Below are 7,056 nucleotides of genomic sequence, written 5' to 3'. Positions count from 1 at the left end.
GAGGAGCCCATCCCCAAAGAAAAGTTGGGTGTTTACATACCAGAGGATGAGGGAGTAGATGCTGGGAGCATGGAGACGAGCTGTTACTCCATCACTCCTACCCCCACTCCTGTGGTCCTAGCCTGGGCTTGCCTGGTCTCTTGTGGGTGCTGAGGTCGGAACCGGCCCAGGGTTGGGCCTGCCCCCTCTGGCAGCGTCCCCCTTGGAGCTGAGGTTGTTCCCTCAAACGCCACCCTGGCTTTGTCTGAGCTGAGGAGAGCAGGTCACAAATGCCTTGAGGAGCACTCTACCACACTCTCTCATCTGGCTGGCCTTGGGCAAAACCACCAGCTCCGGGACTCAGGTGCCTGCAGGAAAGAGGCAATGATATAATACATGGGAATGTCTTAGAAGCAAAAGTGCGCAATGTGTGGCCGATGACTTCGCTGACAGCCTTTTTTTTTTTTTTTTTTTTTTTTTAGTATTTTGAGTTTGTGTGGGTTCTGGGGCAGTTTCAAAGATGTGAAAGACTCACTTGGCTAGCAGTCATTTGGAGGAGTTTACTATTTTCAGGTATCTAGCTACTTGTCCCAAGCTTTTCTCCAAGCAGATGATTTTGCATGAGTTTCATGGGCCACAGGAAACACCTTTCAGGGCGACATTGAGTAATCTTTCCAATTTCGAGTATCCTTTTATACAGCGCTACAACTTGTCATATGTGCGACTGGGCGGGATGACCAGTGGGGGAAGGAATGCTGTCAGGAGACAAAGGATAAATCAGTGTGTTGCTTTGTTCTGGGTGAGTCCCCATCTTCTCATCCTGAACTCTTCATCATTTTGGAATTTATAATATCTACTCATAATTTTTTAAGGATGTGGGCTTTTTACTAACCACTGTGCTTGGGTCTCTTCACTATGGCCGCAGGTCCAGATGGATACCAACATTAATAGTCTCTTCAGAGCGGTTTATTGAACCGGAAGCAGTCTTATTTTGGGGGTGCTGTTGCTAAGCTGGTGTCCCACGATGATGACTTATCATCATCCCCAGATTTGCTGGGCCCAGGAATCTGCATTTTCCCAAACCTTATCCTAGCCTGGTAAAACGTATTCACAGGAGAGGTTGAGTTACTGATTTAGATGCTAAATTTTAGAGGAAAGATTACAAAATACATAGGCAATGGAAGTTGGAATTTTCACTAGGTGGCTCTGTCTCACAGCTAAGGTTTAGCAGCGCAGACAGCTGCAGTATTTAAGGCTGGATTTAAAGGCTTTAAGCATTGAAAAGATTATGGCGTTCCCCAGACCTGCCAATATTAATGCAGAATAAAAACAAAACTAAAGCATAAAACACAAGTGTACATGTCGAAATAGCTTCCTTCTAGATGTGGATGTGCTAATTGGCAAATGCTGAACACATTTATTGAACCAGAAACAGTCTTATTTTGAGGGTGCCACAGCTTAGCTGGTGTGCCATGATGATACTTGTTCTGCCTTATAAATATTCTGGCTCTGGTGTCATTCATTCATTTGTTCATGTAACAATGTTTAATGAGGTTGGCACAGCAGTTAACAAAAAGGCAAACATCTTTGCTTCTATCGAGCTTACATCCTAGTGGTGGGGAGACAGACAGTAAATAAAGCAAATACAGAAAATACATGGTAAGAGGTGATAAGTGCTCTGGAGAAAAACTAAGGTGGAAAGGGGAATAGAAGTTCCAGAGATGGGAGAGGAGAGATCAAGGAAGGCTTCCTGGAATGTAAGAGTTAAGTCCTGAAAGAGGTGAGTGAGTCCACATGGCCCTGGAAGAAGAGGGTCCAGGCAGAGGGGACAGAAATGTACCTAACCCTGGAGCAGCCAAGACGCAGGACCCCGATCCTTAGGTGCAAAGCTCTGAGGCTTTCCCCCAAATCCAGAGGAAGCCGTGCTAGGCCGTTCCTCTCATCTCCTTGTCAGCAGCAAAATTTGACTTGCTGTCTGTTGCTGGGTGGCTACAGGAGCTGTCACTCAAACTGCCAAGTTACTACATTCTCCTTGTGGGGTCAGGCCAGATCTGTTCGGTGAACACCTGTTAAGCATCACTTCTGTCCCTTAACTTGTCCTGGACACCAGAAGCCGATCAGCAGACTTGACACAGAAAATTAGAGTTTGCCAAGTATGAGAGACAGAGAAGGGGCATCTAACCCAGCCTGGGGAGGGGGTGGGAGCAGAGTACCACCTATCTATTTGATGTTCTCTCATCCTACTCCCTCCCAACTCAATGACCTCTTTTTTTTCCAGGTCTCAAAGATACCAAGTCTGTTCTCGCTTCAGGGCTTTTGCTGTTCCCGTGCCTTGGAGTTGCTTTCCCCAGATTTTTCCAAAAGTATGTTCTCACCATTCAGGGCTGAGCCAAATGTCTCCTCCTTAGGACAGCCTTTCCAGGCCACTCTCCTGTGTCACCATCACTTTGTGTTGCCTCTTTTATTTCCTTCCTAGTGCCCTCACTGTTTGAGGTCGTTGGTGCTGGTGCTAACACTCTCCCCCATCCTCTCCATGAGAGCCAAGATTCAGTTTTTCTTCTTCACTCCACCATCCCCAGGGCCAGACAGATAGGTGGCATTCAAAAAATATCAATGAGCTGGGCGCAGTGACTCACACCTGTAATCCCAGCACTTTGGGAGGCTGAGGCAGGAGGAATGCTTGAGCTCGACACTGCAGTAAGCCATGATTGCACCACTGCACTTCAGTCTGAGTGACAGAGTGAGACCCTGTCTCAAAAACAAATAAGTATCAATGAATGGATTTATTTACTGAACAAGGGACTGTTGATGCATACTTGAATAACCCACACACTCTGACCAGCTTACCTGTTTAATGCATTCTCAGATACTCTTGCTAGCCATGGATGGCTGTTGTCGTATATCCTGCAAGACTCAGGGCAGTGCAATGGTTAAGAATATGGACTGGGGGCCAGCATGTGGCTCACACCTGTAATGCCAGCACTTTGGGGGTGGGGAGGGGGGCAAAATGAGAGGATTGCTTGAATCCAGAAGTTCAAGATCAAACTGGGCAACATAGTGAGACCTTGTCTCTACAAACAATAAAAAATAATTAGCTGGACTCAGTGGCACACACCTGTAGTCCCAGATGCTTGGGAGGCTGAGGAAGGAGGATCACGTGAGCCCAGGAGTTCAAAGCTGCAGTGAGCTTTGATTGTGCCACTGCACTCCAGCCTGGGTGACAGAGACTTTGTCTCTAAAAAATAAAAAAAGGGAGAGAATATGAATATGGATTCGGGATGTAGATTGACTTGCTTGGATCTCTGGCCCTGTCACTTTCAACTGAGTACCCTGGGCAAATTAATTAGCTTCTCTGAGCTGTTTCCCTACCTGAGTAAAGGATGCATTCAGTAAGCAGCAGCCATTGTTATTCTGGCCAAACAATGGTTACCAGGCTTCTCTGTCTAGGAGAGTTGCTAGTGCCACCTTCTTCCTGAGTTGAGAGCCCCATTCCAGACTGGAGTCCCCAGAGACCCTGGAAAAGAAACTGACAAAAAACTGACAAAATGCAAAGTGCAAACTCAGTGACTGTGCCCCTGGGGACACTGAGTTAATGATCCAGGGACGGTTAATGAGCTTCCTCCTTTGCTCTCTCACATTGCAGGTGGCATGGCAGCTTTCCAGACCCATCCACTGCCTCCACACCTGCCCCCTCTGCATGCAATTTCTTTGCAGTGTCCTAAAAAGCTAACCAAGCTGAAATCACCTGTGCCATGGCTGTAACACTCCTGCACCATTATTCAGTGTTCTCTGAGGCCCCAGCTTCATTCCTGCCTCCTACCCCTTTCCATCTGTTGGGATCAATTGAAGGACTCGGCAATGATAACTGCTGCGATGGTCTCTTCAGTACTGAGTGTCTGGCCTTGCTCAGGGTTGGGGACAGAAGGAGGCGGCCCTGGAGAGCTTGCTTTGGTTGTGAATTCCTGCGGCCTCCCTTATGACCCCTGAGCATTCTTCCTGGGTACTTCCTGAGGTGGCTCATGTATTATAGTCACAATTACATTATGATTTAGTAAATGCCGTCAGTGATTTCCCCTGGAGAGATCGTGGGCCATGGTAGCTTAGGCCACAGACTGGGGATCGTGTTGCCTGTGTTGAAATCCTGGCTTCATCATTTGACAACAGTGAAATCTCAACCCAAAGTATGTTAGCTTTTAGATTTCACACAACCTGCTTCCTGGGAGCCAGGCATTGTTGATAAACCCTCCAGCTAATAATAACAATCATAAGAGTAATAGCAGCTATTATTTATTGAGAGCCAAGAAGTTCTACTTGATTGATTCACAGATCTCCAGAAGACAGACATGTTAATTAATGGATAACTTTTGTGGGTGGGCAGGGCTCTGCTTCAGGTCATATTGGACATCCCCAGACACTGTTTGCATGGGTGAGTTGCATGAGGGCAAAGGAACTGTAATGAAGATATTTTAAGGGTTCATTTCTAGGCTCGGAGAAAAGAGCGTGGCATGTCCCCTGCTCCATGGATCAGCGGGTTGTGAGTGTGAGCGACAGAAGCACATTCTTCTCATTTCCGGTAACTTTGGCTACATTTCTGTGTGATGCTTTTGGTGCTCCCCACCACATCTCCTCAGCCCTTGTCAGATTTCAGCAGCAGCCCTGGTGGACAGCCCTCCTGTATGCTGACAGCATCCCACCTCCAGTGCCTGCCTTCTCTTTCTACTTTTCTGCCCTCAGGCCGGTAGGGGAGTTAATGCCCCCAGGCAGAATCCTCAAGCAATGGAACATGGGAGTCAGTGGGTAAATGTCCCAGCTTCCTGTCCATCAGAGGGACAGTTCCTCAGTGTCCATAGTAGAATTGGGTTCTAGTTGTCCACAGTGATAATCAGGCCAATAACCCACAATTTAATGGCTTTTTCTTTTTCCCTTTTGCTCTCTCTGCTTCCTCACTTTTATTTCTTGGGATCACTTCTTAAATCAACTATCAGGACCCAAATCCTTGCTTCTGGAGCTGCTCTCAAGCTAAGAAGGTCACTCTCAAGCTAACTCTCAAGCTAAGAAGGTCACTGTCAAGCTAAGAAGGTAGCTCTCAAGCTAAGAAAGTCGCTCTCAAGCTAAGAAGCCCAAGGGGACAGACCACTGGCCAGGGCAGTGCTGTCTCTACTGATTGCCACAGTGCGAGGGCTGGTCACAGGGGATGTGGTACTTGTTGGTCTTCAAACACCTGTGAAATGGCCTCCAGAGACTTTCAGCAAAACTTGGGTGGTGCTGTGGGAGAGACTCTTTTCTGCCCCCTAAAATTTATTCTTTCCTTTTAGGATTCCACAGGCTGCCCAATGGAAAGTACATTTCCCAGCCTCCCTTGCAGCTAGGGCAGCCATGCTCTTGTCAATGGAATGTGAGTGGAAGTGATGAGTCATTTACTTAAAAGGAAGTTGCTTGGCCTCTATTTCTTCATTCCCCCTCCCTGGGGGCTGGAAGTGGAGTTGCTGGTGGTGGTGCTGAGCTCTGACAAGAACACTTCAGGGGCAGATGGAGCAGCATGGTAGAAGGAACCTGGCACCCTGAGTGACACTGTGGATCAGAGCTGCCTCCCTTCTCAGGACCACCATCCGTCTACGGGATGTTACATGAGGGAGAAATAAACTTTTATTCTGCTTGAACTGTTATGTATTTGAATCTCTCTGTTCCAGCAACTTATGCAGTGCCCTGGACTAATACAGTTAATAAGAAGGAATCTGAACAAGTAAATTATGGGTATAAATGCTTATGTGACCTCATTTTGTGTCCTGAGGCCCAGGGACATTCAGGTTACATAATTGTGTTGAGGTGTCTCAAGCACTATAGAGCACCTGAGAGTCAGGAAAGCTCCTGGGGCACTATAGAAACCCAGAGCCCTGTCTGACTTGTCACTGACCTCAGTGGCTCCCTTAGCCTGTATCACCTATCATGTAACATGTTTGCTTCTATGTCTGTATTAGGCTGTTCTTGCATTACTATAAAGAAATACCTGAGGCCAGGCATGGTGGCTCATGCTTGTAATCCCAGCACTTTGGGAGGCCGAAGCTAGTGGATCACCTGAGGTCAGCAGTTTGAGACCAGCCTGGCTAACATGGTGAAACCCCGTATCTACTAAAAATACAAAAAAAAAATTAGCTGGGCATGGTGGTGGGCACCTGTAAACCCAGCCACTGGGGAGGCTGAGGCGGGAGAATTGCTTGAACCTGTGAGGCGGAGGTTGCAATGAGCCAAGATCTCGCCATTGCACTCCAGTCTGGGCAACAAGAGCAATAAATAAATAAATAAATAAATAAATAAATAAATAAATAACAGAAAAAGCAAACTGAGACTGAGTAATTGAGTAATTTATTTAAAAAAGAGGTTTAATTGGCTCATGGTTCTGCAGGCTGTATGGGAAGCATAGCAACATCTTCTTCTGGGAAACCTCCGGAAGCTTCCAATTATGGCAGAAGGCAAAGGGGGAGCATGCAAGGGGGGAGCAGGCATGTCACCTGGCAAAAGCAGGAGCAAGAGAAAAAGAGTTGGGGGAGCAGTGCCACACACTTTTGCGCAGCCAGATCTTGCGAGAACGCACTCACTATCATAAGGACATCACCAGCAGATGGTGCTAAACCATTCATAAGAAATTCACCCCATGATCCACTCACCTCCTACCAGGCCCCACCTCCAATACTGGGACTTACATTTCAATATGAGATTTGGGTGAGGACAGACATACAAACTATATCAGTGTCCTCTCCTCCCAGGCTTGGCTACACATTGTTGCCCAGGTTGTCTTGTGTGGAAAAGGCTTATAAATGAATACTCAGTCACCTTTGAGGATCTGGGATCCACAACAGATGGGCAGCAAGTATGGAACAAACATGCCCTGGCTTGTGTCATCTCATCTTTGTCCTCCAGAGGTGGGCAGTTTTTCACCTCTTGATCATCCCAAATCTCTTTCTCTATTAAACAAAACCTGGTGATAATAAGTTGTATTGTTAGTTTTCTATTGCAGCGTAACAAGTTACCACAAACTTATTGGCACTCTCTCAGTGTCTCCAAGTTCTGTAGCTCATA

At 46.9% G+C, this 7,056-nt stretch overlaps 1 long non-coding RNA gene across 1 annotated transcript; it reads left to right on the top strand.

Annotated features, from left to right (window-relative positions):
* Positions 1-441: 441 nt before the first annotated feature.
* On the top strand, positions 442-6,169 carry LOC105485012 (uncharacterized). The gene is made up of 3 exons (XR_011616350.1): positions 442-552; positions 4,965-5,058; positions 5,295-6,169. It is a non-coding gene; the product is annotated as an uncharacterized lncRNA (long non-coding RNA).
* Positions 6,170-7,056: the final 887 nt, after the last annotated feature.

This window comes from Macaca nemestrina, chromosome 18 (genome assembly GCF_043159975.1).
Source record: "Macaca nemestrina isolate mMacNem1 chromosome 18, mMacNem.hap1, whole genome shotgun sequence".
Lineage (NCBI taxonomy): Eukaryota > Metazoa > Chordata > Mammalia > Primates > Cercopithecidae > Macaca > Macaca nemestrina.
Note: the sequence above shows the minus strand (reverse complement) of the source record. Positions and strands in the feature narration are given on the sequence as shown.